This window comes from Macaca fascicularis, chromosome 1 (genome assembly GCF_037993035.2).
Source record: "Macaca fascicularis isolate 582-1 chromosome 1, T2T-MFA8v1.1".
Taxonomy (NCBI): domain Eukaryota; kingdom Metazoa; phylum Chordata; class Mammalia; order Primates; family Cercopithecidae; genus Macaca; species Macaca fascicularis.
In genome coordinates, this window is record NC_088375.1 from 139,081,014 (window position 1) to 139,094,118 (window position 13,105).

The 13,105-nt window shown below is 38.1% G+C and overlaps 1 long non-coding RNA gene across 1 annotated transcript; it reads left to right on the forward strand.

The window, feature by feature from the left end:
• Positions 1 to 5,519: 5,519 nt before the first annotated feature.
• Positions 5,520 to 12,760, forward strand: LOC123572478 (uncharacterized). Its single transcript, XR_006697079.2, has 2 exons — positions 5,520 to 5,635; positions 12,571 to 12,760. It is a non-coding gene; the product is annotated as an uncharacterized lncRNA (long non-coding RNA).
• Positions 12,761 to 13,105: the final 345 nt, after the last annotated feature.

Sequence of the window (13,105 nt, forward strand, 5' to 3'; positions counted from 1 at the left end):
CTTTGGATGAGGGCTGAGACCAGAAGTCAAGAATTTCTGGTTCCATTAAACCATGAGTTACATGTAGACAATAAATATTCATTAAATACATGATTTAATTTTGCTTTTGTCTGTCTGTGTTCCCAGTGTTAAACATAATATTGCCTGGTACATAGTAAGTGCCCCAAAAATGCATGATTAATGAGTCAATAAATACACGAACTAGTGAATAAATCAATCAGTGTACAGAGAAATGAGAATTCCCACACTCATCTGTAGGAAATTATTGCACAGAGAGCAATACGCCAACCCTAGATCATCAATCTTTTCTTGCCGTATGTGGGTCCCAACATTTTTTCACAAGTAAAGGGAATATGGCATTGTCATAGTCACTTGTATAACAGAATGTGTGCTAACAGCAGTAATGAACAAAGCCCAGGCCATGAGCAGTCCCAGGCTGATGACTCATACACCACCAGAGCCTTTTGTCCCCAGTCATTATTTTCCAGCATTTTCTTGCATTGCCCTTTTGCTATAAGAATCAATCTGGACTTAATCATTTGCTCTTTGACCTGAAGCGTACAGATTTACAGCGCACTTTTTAGGGCTATGAAATCTTTGTTTTGGATTTTCTATAGTTTAAAGATCAATTTTGACTAATCAGAGCTAACTAGAGATCAACAAACCCTTCCAATCTCTATCTAGGGCCTGGGCAGGTGTTAAAAACCTACATGATTTCTAAGTCAAAATTCATTTCACAGGCAAATGTAGGAAGAACCCATGTTTGGCAAATATAATTTCTAGTTGTGCAGCTTTCAATTGACAAATGCCTTAATGATGGAAAAAACAAAGCATAGAAGTTAGACCTCCTAGGTTTCCAACATGTTGTTTGTTATCACGATTAGATGTGTGACCTTAAACAAATCACTAAGCCACACTAAATCTCAGTTTGCCCAACTGAGTAATGAAGTGTTGAACTCTCTGCTAGGTCTATAAACACACACGTATCATCTTAGTACAGTCTATCTTACTCTATTAGTTTGCCTTGTTTATAAACAAGCTTGTGAATTACTTGAGGATGTGTCATAAACTTTCCTTTTTTGTCTCTTCCATTGCTTCTAGAACCGTTAAATACAAAAAGCTGATCAGCAGTGAACTAGATAGAAGTAAATCAAGGTTCCTTGTGTTTCCCTACCCAGGTTTTCAAGAATATGAAAACCTTCCCAAATTTATGTAACGAAAACTCTTCAGGAATCAGAACAATATGCTGCATTTCTATAGGGTTTTTCTTTTTTTGTTTTGTTTCTCAGATATGTGTGATCCCTTAAATACTGTGTGTGTGCATGTATTTAAAACAATCTGTGCTTCTTTCACTCTTGGTTAAAAATTTTATTGGTTTCGTACATAAAATTCCCAAAGTAAAATTTTCATTGAAAATGGAAAATACTCAATTTCTGTTTGCACTAAGTGGCTGACAATTAACAAATGAGTCACGTGTATTCCCTTCCTGTAACTAATACCCTGCAAGCCGAATTCATCAATTACAGCAAGGAACAATATTCACTTTACCAAACATCCAAGTTTCTTAGATGTTGCACCTTTTTGTGTCTGTGTTTGCTTTCTCATTCTCTATGTGTTCTATTCATAAATTGTGTCCAGCAAATTATGGCAAAGGTGTTTCTCTTCTCTATTGCCACATTGCAATCTATACTTAACTGCAGAGTAACAACAACGGAAGCCATAACGAACAGAGCCAACTCTAGCCCTCTAAATCTGCAACTACAGCTTGGGAAAAATCTTGTATCAGGGTGTTACATGCTAGATTTAATGTGAATGTTGTAGTCTGAAATGAAAATTATTTGTACAGCTGGAATATAACATTTGCATAAGTTACAATTAAAAGGGAAAATATAATTACAAATTTTCAACTTAATTTGAATGGTTTTTAAAATGCTCATTTGGCATAGGCAACAGCTTGCAGGCAAACAGAACACACTCTCAGAGTTGCATCCCTTTGTCTGGGTAGCAGTAGTGAGCTCATTTTGAAGTGCTTGCTTTAACCCCTGAATCCCAACAGCAACCAGCATTGAGAACCTAAAGTACAAGGCAATGTTTGTTTTCAAAATCGGATTACAACATACACAGTGATTCATAAATATTTGCATCTTTTAATTGTTTCTAAAAATGAAGTGGCAAGTGGCATCGCACAGGAATGTTATTTCTCCCGTGGAGCGAATGAGCAGTGGAATTTTAACTAGTTTCATTCCCTTTCAGTTCTCAGATCTGAGATCGTCGGTCATATCTCCTGTACAATGTTTTCCTCATATCACAGTCTCTTTAATGGCTCCAGTTTCTGATTTTTTTTCCTCCTTAATTACATGTCCTTTTCTTGTAGCTACTTCATGCTGAAGGCATGTCATTCTTCTCAGAGATAATCTTGGCTAGGTGTCCATGGACCGAGTCCATTTGTTCATTTGTTTTTAGGATTTCTTTTCTAAGAGGCAAAGGAATCCTTTTATTATCCTCAAACTCAAAAATTGAAATTTTCATAAAATACTTTGTACAGCATGTTTACTTGAAACCCTGCTCCCCCAAAGTCATGATATTTGTGATTATTATGTAACATGCATTGTGTTGCATCAATGAGTTTTGTAAAAGGGAGGAAAAAGAGAATATTATTCCATTCTGTCTTTCCCAGAAAAAAAGCATCCAAACAGACGTATAAACAAAAAAATTACTGTTACTGTGAATTACACAATGAACTGTGCCTTTCTATTTTCCCAATCTTTCTTTTCACAGCTATCTCCAAATAATGAGACACCAGAAGATGCTCTTGAAAAAAAATAAATTATAAAAACTGATCCTTTGTTCTATTTACCCTGGAATCTGAAAAGAAAACTCCATGCCAAAGGGAAAAACATAAAGTAATAATACAACCCAATTTTATCTTTTTCCTGAGAAACTACAAAGGTACTCAGTTGATCAAGAGTATTATTAAGTAGTGTGATTTTTTTAAATCACAGAAATCTTGCTTATTTTAGGAAGAACAAATACATAGCAATGAGAGGACCACCACACCACCTTCAAGAAAATGCTCCTTACAATGACTTGCTGAAACCAATGACAAAACCACATTTCCCATGCCCTTGTGGATAATCATCTTTTGGGCAATGGACTTAGAAAAACTTCATCACTCTTAACTGGGATGTAAATGTAATACATATATATGATAAGCATATATAAATGTAATTTATCTTGAAAGGAATTCCAATGTTTTAATAAATACTATGCTGGGGTCTATAGCTTCCTTCCTAGTCTGTCAGCTTTCCCATTTCTTTCGTCTTTGATGTTCATAGTGGACAATTGTATCAGCCCCTAGGTTTGTATTCAGATTCATAAGCCAGTAGCAGACCATTTCCTCAAATGATATTTCCCAAACGGTGGAGATTTGTCACTGGTGAGATCATTTTAGTTGCCCATACCCCAATATTTAAGCTATCTGTTTTTTAAAAAATATAACACACTTGTGATTTCACCAATTTTATCAAATAGTAAGAATTTATCCAAGAATAAGGCTAAATTATTCCATTTTAAATTGATAGAAAGAAAATATTGAGAAAAAAGCGCAGATGGTATGCAGATAGAGCAAAGATCACGAAAGAGGTATGCAGATGACTAAAGTTTAGGAAACTGTCCTAGAAAAATCACTTCTCCATCAAGAGCTGCGCTCTTAAGGAAAAAAAAAAAAAAAGAAAGAAAAAAAAGTACTTCTCAAAAAATTTTTGGAAGAAAATTAAAGACCCAGAAAAGAACCAAATATTTCTCATTTTTACTTTTCCCTTTGATTCATGAAAAACATTTTTCAAAAAGACCAAAAGCACCACAGCACAAGGACTTCCCTTGCATGCAAAGAGTAGATCTGGAGAAGGCATTCTGGGGAAGATGTAGACATTTTTTGACAAGGCTCCTCCCAAGAAGCCAACTTGTCAAGGAGAGCCTCAGGCAAGTTGAGATGGCAAGGGTTGCCACTAGCAGCTCCAGCAGTCACACTAGAGTAGAACTAGAGTGATGCTGAGCACCAGGCAAGGACTGCCTACAAATGAGGATGGGGCTCCCACAGAGGGGAGCAATCAAAGGTGCAGGGTTTCAGGAACAGCCAGCCACCCTGTCTCCCAAGCTCCCACCACTCCACATCTCGGGCTCCCTCTGTCTCCCCTTAGCTTCCCTCCCTCCCTTCCTTTCTTTTCTCCTCAACTGTCTTTCACCAACTGAACTGATTATAACTGTATAAACTCTATTTTTATTATTGAATTTCTTTCTGTAAAGTGCTTTGTTTTCTCTTTTGAGTTTTAAATATATGGGTGACTTCAAAATTTTATATTCCCAGTTCCCCAAAAAGGTTAGAATTCAGCTAAAAATGGTGATATGTTGGCTTTTACTTGTATGTTGTTGTGAGATAGATATGTTGTGTGATTTGGTGTCCACTCCCACCCCCACCATTGAAAATAGAGCAAAAATTGGAGCTGAAGAAAAAGAATCATTTTCCCTTTTTGGTGGGAAGAGTATTGCATGTAATACGTTACGAGAGTAATTTTGAGAGTGAAAAATCACAAGCAAGATTCTCGAGAAGGATGTTTCCGAGAACCATTGTGTTTCGTTCTTTCTACTATCCTAAAGAAGTCATGCCATTTCCAGTGGTAACCAAGGGAAATCTAGAGTTATTCACCATTAAGACAAAATAGGTCATTCTTAAAATGTTCCTTTACATCCTTTTTTATATAAGCTGCACCTCCCAGAGTGAATGTCAGAATCAATCGGTTGGGTAGAACAGAGGCTTCCACCCTCATTTCCCCAGAGCCCTACCTTTGATGGGGGGCAGGGGTACTATAGGAGAGGGAAAGGGGCGCTAGGAGGAACGATCTCCAGGCTCCACACCTCCTTCAACCACCACAGCCCCACTTTTGTCTGTTTAATAGAGCAATCATTGAAAATTTCCTTTGAAAAAAATGGGTCTCATGTTTTAAAAATTTGTAACATAATGGGAATAGAAAAACTAATGTGCTTGGATTAACCCTGGAAAAACAGGATATAAGTTATAAGGATGATGAATGTTTCTTCAGACTAATTGTTTCTTTCTAATTCCTCACAAGGTTCATGAAATTGTATGCTGTTCTCCTGTGGGATCTACTAACCTTGCACCTTGCGAATCACTCTCCACTCCCCTCACTTTCTAGTCCTTAAGCTGGGGTGGTCAGGGGTTAGGGGAGAAGCAGGTGAAGTGGGGAGGGCACATAAAGCAGATGGATCGGGCTGCTCTCCCCTACAGTTTTACATATACTTGCCAAATATGTAAGACCTCTGTTCTGATAAGAGTGGGATAAGCGTAAATGTTTCTTACAGACAAAGTTGACAAGATTCAAAAGTGGTTTGGGTAAAAGGGACTCAATCCCAAAGGGGCATTTGATTCCCAAAGGGAATCAAATCTGGAACATCGTGATGTTCCAGAAGAACTTCATAAGTGTGCCGGTCAGAAGGGAGCCCTGTGAGTAAGTGAAATGAAGAGTGAATAACTGCCTAATTAGTGGACATGAAAACTGGACAGTCTCCAAAGTCATCAGAGATGACCATCCTTGCCAGGCAGCTTCCTAGACTAAGGGTGAGTCCATTCGTAATCATCCCAGCTGGGAGGTGGCTGGGAGATTTGGCACAGGGCTCAGAAGACTGGCTAACCTGGATAAAGCCATTCAAGACAATCAGGCGTGACATCATCTCCATGGCTGAGGTCCTCTGGCGCAGTAGTTCTAGAACTTCTTGCGGCCACTCCAGTATAACAACACTCAGGAATCACCTCCACTACTGCTGGGGCAGGCAGTGGGAACAGATGTAGAGAGGGTAAACTTTATTACAAGGAATGAGGAAAATGGAATTGATTCTGATAAGGGGCATTGTCAATCATTAGCTCACATGACAGCCAAGAAGATAGAGTCCTGTCCCAATCAATATTATAAGAGATGAGTCCACAGACCACCCACAGACCAAGAAGACATCAAGCCTTTGAACCATAGATTCAAAACCTCCACTCAACAGGAATATCAGGGAGTTCTTTGATATCTAGCTTTCATGTGTTAAAGCTAGTTGCCTCACCTTCCCACTCCTATTTTTGCCTAGAAAACAAAGTCCGAATTCCTTAGCATCAAGGCTCTTCAAAATCCAGTCCATTCTACTTTCTCAGTCTTCTCTCTTGCCATGCCTTGGCCTGTTCTCTGTCTTACAGGGAATATAGGTTGCACTAGCCCCTTGGTCTAGTTATGTCCATTTCTAAAGTCTCTGGTAAAAACACGTTCATCTTTCAGGACGCAGTTCAAGTTTCACTTCCTTCTCTACATAGTTCATGACTCCTTTGTGTTAAAGGCACAGTTCAAGCATCTACCTTAGCACCTTACTTGAAGAAGAGTCTGAGGAGAACAGTCCTTGCTTCAGCTTCAGTTGAGACATAATTACACAGATCTAGCAAGCCAGTGGTGTGCACCCAGGAATCACATGGCACTGAGAGACTTAACTGACTATGCTTATTTGCCCCAGGGTAACTGTGAAATAGGGCTTTGGAGTGTGGTATCAGTTTCTTGCATCTATCCCAAGCCTAGCCCCATGGACACATGTCTAGGTCCTTGTAGATGGGTGATTAATAGCATGAATCTAAAGCCAGTTGCCTGATTTCAGATCTCAGTTCTGTTGCTTACTGGTCACCTTGAGTGAGTCAGTTAACCTCTCTGGCCTCAGTGGAGATGAAAATAATATGGGGCTGTTGTGAGCATTACACAAGTTAATGTATGTAAAGCTCTCCCAACACTGCCAGGCACACAATGAGCCTCATGTAAGCATCAGGTGCTACATCTAGGAAGAGAGACGATGGTAAGTAAAAGTTTATTCAATTTGGGAGCACAAGCCACACTAATTCAGAACCACTAAGTTGAGAGAAAATTCAAAGAGGGTGATCTTCCTAATTCCACCATCGATTAGAAGCAGCTTAGCTCATTGAAGTGGTGGCATCCTAGTGGGGCTAGAAGCAAGCATAGTCCCAGCAGAAGGTTTGGGCACATGACAGGAGCAGTGGTGCTCAGATAGAGGTGGCAGCAGGGGCAATGGCATCGCCAGGTGGTCTCTGTGACACCTACAGGTAGCGTCTCAGGGTGCTCAGTGAGTGAAGGCTATGTAGAAGTGACACAGAAGCCTGCTGGAGGAGATGACACCCAGTGGCCATGGGACATTGTCAGCAAAGACAGTGATGAACAACATGAGAGATCAATACTCCGGGACACCATGGGGCAGATGTCAGCCTTATTCACATGCCCATGAGAGAAATTCCCTGGGGTCGATCAGAAGTTCGTGTGGAGGTGAAGCTTTGCCAGGTCCTCATGAATCCTGTGTGACAAATTCCTCAAATTACCATTGGTGGGAGCTCATTCTTCCAGAAGAGGAATATTGGGAAATCATAGAAAGCACAAGCTTTAGAGTCAGTCAAGCTTGTACTCCATTCAACTGAAAACACTTCCTGAGCACCTGTTTCATGCCACAGGCTCTGCTCTAGTTGGTAGAAACACCACAGTGAGTGAGGCAAAAAGTGTCCTCCTCATAGGACGTTCCCTTACAGAGGGAGACACAGTTGAGAAACAAGTAAGCAAATACATTAATGGGATGTTTCATGTGATAAGGGCTGTGAAGACGATAAAGTAGGTAATGATGTAGGAGAGGAGTAGAGCAAACCACTTAAATAGAGAAGCTGGGTCAGTCTCTCATTCACAGTGAGGATGCAGTGGCCAGAAGAGGCATCCCAGGGAAGATCTGAGGTGAACCCTCTGGTAGGAAAGGCTTGGCAAATTGGAGGAACAAAAAGAAAAAATAGTAAATCTAAAACAAGGATCAGCAAACTCCAGTCTACAGGCCAAATCCAGCCTGCTGCCTGTTTATGTCAATAAAGTTTTATTGGAACATAGCCACGCTCATCTGCTTATTTATTGTCTATGGCTGCTTTCATGCTAGAATAGCAGAGTTGAGCCGCCGCAAGGGAGACCGTATGGCCTGCAGAGCCTAAAATATTTATCTGGCCCTGTGCTGAAAAGTGTGCTGATCCTGGTCTAAAGCATCATAAACAAGCTAGAGGGAGAATAGTAGGAGATGAAGTTAAAGGGATCAGGGAAGAGTGGCAAACTGCAGGGCCTTGTAAGCCATGGGAAAGGGCTGGGATTCTGTTCTGCATGTAATGGGAAGTCACTGGAGAAGTCCAAGCAGGGAGTACGTGATCTGACTTACGTTCTTACAAGGCCACCCTGGGAGCTTAAGAAGAGTAGACTTCCAGTCTTTGGAAGATGGACTATAGGGCCAAGAGGCAACCAGAAAGTCTACCAGGTGGCTACTGCAGAGCCCAGTGAGAGGCAAAGGTGCCAGGGATAGGGATGGTAGCAGTGCCAATGCAACAAGTGGTCAAGGTATATTATTTTAGGTAATATTTTAGGGGTTTAACAAGCATGAGAACCCTTACTTACTCCACTGTGTACCTTAGGCAAGTTATTCAAACGCTTTAAGCCCAGTTTCTTGTCCAAAAAAACCCTGGGAGCCCTATTGTGTGGATTGAATTACAAAATACATGTGAGGTGCCTGTCAAAAAGTTAAGTGTTCAATAAATGTCGACTATGATTACTGTGTTGTTGTTGTTGTTGTTGTTGACTGATGAGGCCTGTGGAAAGATCAGGTTGCAGCTTACAGCTCATTGTGTCAGTTAATGGTGCTCTTCTCTCCCTGATTAAATTTGTGAGTTCCCTGGAGACAGGGAAGCTCCGTTATTCATCTTTATATCCCCAAAAGTGTGCCTGGCACATGGTAGATGTTTAATAAAAGGTTATTGATTAAACTATTATTTTTTAAGAAAGGAGGAGTATTATCTATTCTGCCATTTTTCACCAGAAGTGTTTTGTTTTCAGGATTGATATAGCACATTTCTGTGACACAGAACCATTCCGAAGATACAGAGGTAGCTGTCTCTAAGGAAAGCTGGTACCCAGCAAAGGAAAACTCAGATGCTATTCTTTGGAAAACCTCTAACCTGATAAAATATGTCAATGTTTGCAATAATGTATTGAATCTGGGCTAAAAATTCACCATGCACAAGAAATCCAATCTCATCAGATACATATCAAAAATCTCTACCATAGTGTGGATGAGAACAATGAGTCCAAAAATCATTGCTCTAATGTGTCAAGCTGTTTTCAGACTAATTTCAAAGCGGTTGGATATTCTGATCCCTTGCTCAGCCATATTGAAGGGTCCTCCATTTTGCATTATTACCTCCTTCCTTTTATTCATTCATGATTCTGCCTTTAAAACTAAAAGGATTTGTATTAAAATTGAGACTTCAGAATTGTTTGTCAACTTTCTTATTCTGTGGCATTACCACTTACCAAAAAAGACTGGAAATCTACGCTTCTTTTAGAAGTTAAATTTTGTCATTATATGATAATTTCAAATGAAATTAAATATGACACACATTTTAAAATAAAAAACGACACCTGTGAAATACATACATACTCCTAGGTGACATTTTTATTTTTAAAAAGTGGTTAAATACCATAGTGGTCACACAATACAAAATCAAAAAACCTTCAAAGGGCCAAAAAATAATAAGTTACCAGTTGCATTTACCTGTTGTATTCAGAGTAACTAAATGTATCCTTAACACATACATGTTGCTGTAGCTGAAAGAGGAACTCTAATTTCTTAAAAATTAATAAATTGCCACTAGGTAAGAAATGTCTTCAAGGCAGTCAACCAAATCATAGCAGTATTACACAAACTTACCAATTTAGCTAACAAACCCTAAAAGAATGAGAAAATAAAAATAAGGAAAATACTTAAAATAACAGGACACTAAAAAAGAGGATCCATTATTATAGGAAAGAAAAAGCTGAAATGCTTGCAACACCAGAGAGCAGCCATGAGGAGGGATTTTTTTTTTTTTAAACACGAAGCCTGGCATCTCACAAATAACGTATGTTCTATATTATGTGGCAGTTGCTATGGTAACAACCTTTATTTTCTGAAACAGTACACAGATGTGTACAACATACTAACTTACTGGTTATAAATTACAGCTTTTCCCATAGTTCAATAACTTAAGAATTCTACGTTTTTGAAATCTCAGAAGTTCTGTTGTTATTACATTTCTTTTATGAGATAATTTTCCTTGTACTTTCAAAATGAGAGTGTTCCCAGACCAAGAGAAAGGAGCAATGAGAAAATGGGGTATCTCAGAGAGTAGCAGTGGACTGAGTACTGTGACTATAGAGTCTGTAGGAAACCCACTGAAAGAAGGGGAAAATTACTTTAATGAATTCATGAACAATAGTCATGAAAAACAAGTCGCCAGCAAAATGATGTCATAAATAAACTTATGAATTGATTTATTATTATAAGGTGCCATATTTGCAGTTTTAAAATAAACAAAGATTATTTCTTAGAAGTGTTACAAACACTAATATAACTTTACAAGGTACAATAATGTGGTTGCATGAATTAACCTGATTTTTTGACTTCAAATGAAATGTTTTGAGCCTTGAAAAGACCCAAATCTGGGGGAAAACGTATACTACTATATTTAATAAGGGATTCATATCCCTTTGTCAGGTTATAAAGCAAAATACAGATTTTTACTGATTGGGATATTTTTATATTCTAACCTTTATCAACAAATACTTGAAAAGTGCTTTCTACATGCAGGGAGCTGGCTGCCCATGCTTAGATGCATACTGACATGTGTAGAAACATAAGTTATGGGAAAGTTTAGTTCTATAGATGATTTTTTGCTATTATAAAAATTTATATTATATTTTCCATGTGGATCTGAATATGTTCTTTAAATAGGTAGCTCACATCGTAGGTTTTTTAGAGTTATCAGAAAGAATCATCTCTGCTGCATTTATGAGGTGAGAGTTCATTACCTGGGAAACATTTGAAAAATAGGCTTGTATAGCTAGCATTTACAGTTAAAAACCATCTATCTTAAATAAGAAAAAAAATTTCTAATTATAAGAAAATTGTAAGTAGCGTTACATAAAAAGTAAGAAAGCATCCCTGATTTAGAAAGTCCAGTAACTGCACTGCTAATGGCTTTTCCTAACAAACATAAAACACTGGGAACTGCTATTTCAAGTCACAATACGGTTACATTCAAATTCAAAATTGTCTTATAGCAGCAATGACAATGAGAAACAATTGAATACTGTGTAGATAAGACCAAACCATTTTGAAAAGCCTGCACCATTAAGTGGTTGTTAAAATTTTTGCTAATGCTTTCCACACACACTCCTTTCTATATCTTTTAGAGATATATTAAAAACAGGACTATGACTAATCCATTCAAATCCTTGCACTATCAGAGAGAGAGAGAGAGAGAAAGAGACAGAAAGACAGTTAAGTTATCACCTAATGGGGGCTTCGTGGCTAGAACTCAGAACCCAATAGAAAAAGAGAACTTCAGTGCTAGGTGCATTTTAAAAGTATTACTTAAATTACATTTAAGTCATCAGATAATTATGAACTTTCTTCTCTTTTATATTTATATGGCATATTTATTGAATTGCACAGTATGCTTTTACAATAAAGTGCTTTTTACGTTGCCGCCTTTGTTCATCCAAAATAAAACTGACAGTTATCCTTTTATAAGCTATTCTGAGAACATTTTCTCTTCTTTGAAGCTGATTGATGCACTACTTTAAATGTTCCTGCAAATATCTTTTCAATTCAAGTTTTTGCATAATGTAATAAGAAGATAAAAGAATTCTATACTTCAACAAGAGACATTACAAAGCAAGTAGAGACATTATCAAGGGCATTAACATGCTCCTAATAGCAATAAAACCTTTTAACTGTCTGATGTAGAACATGCTCCCACCAAACCACCACATATTATGGTAATTGGCTCCAATTTCTGAATCTTACATTGTAAAGTTACAAAGAGTTAGGTAGAACTGAAAAACAAATCTCTAATACTCATCTTGTTACTGTTCCCATTATAAGATGTTTACTTTCTACCTCTAAGGAGAACTGGTCTGCTCTGTTGTGCTGCTCTTTACTGTGCTATCATATTTTTGTATCTTGTCTCATTTTTATTTCTACTCACTGATATCAAGACACTTTTTTCCCCAAATAACTCTTTTCTAACTCCAAAACATCACAGTAACACAAATAGCATTTTCCTCAGAATTTCAGTGTAACAAATGGGTTCTCTGTGCATGCCTGTGTCGCGTCTCATTCACTTTATGAGTTCTCTCATCACGGGCAGATACAACAGGGAAAAACAGTCCATGAGGACGCTTTGATTTTTCTTTACAACGCGTTACTAAATGACATGAGTAGCCTTTCCATCCTGGCCAAGAGGAAATATAATTTCAAACTAAAGTTGAGTTCAGATTCTGTTAAATTAAATAGCAAAGAAAACAGTCACTCTTGGCTTTACTCCTCTTAGACAGGAAGCAGGGCAGTGGGGAATTGACATGAGCCATTCCTCGGTGATTAACCTGCAGTTTATGTTGTTTCTAGGTGACGTGCCCATCACGCAGGAAGCTTCTCCGAGGCTGGCGAGAGCAACTTGTCTGCTTTGAGAAATGCAGATCTATCAGGATCCAGAATCGGACTCTGAAAAAGCTGTCATTTCATGTCTCTAAAACAGCCTTTGATTTAATGTACAAGATGTCTAGAAGTAAAGGACAATAAAATAAAAACCAAAAAAGGAGAACTATTTCAATTAAGAAACATTTCTATATCAATTCTTGGAAATCACATAAAATAAAAGCTGTCAGAATCAATCTCTGTTTAAAAGGTTGATTTTTTTGTGGTGCTTACATACAACATGCAAGACCGGAAAAAAACACAAATTACTAGCACAGAGCAGCCAAAGTTAAAAATTCCTTTCTCATTAGAGAGATATCTGGTTATTAAATTTTCCTAATGGATAAGGAAAAGTGTTTTTATGGCTGGGGCTGAGAACTGAGGAGAGAAGGAAAGAAATAAACCCTCATACAGAAAAAAAGTCACAGATACAATCTCCAGTTCTACATGAAGGAGTTTCATGCAT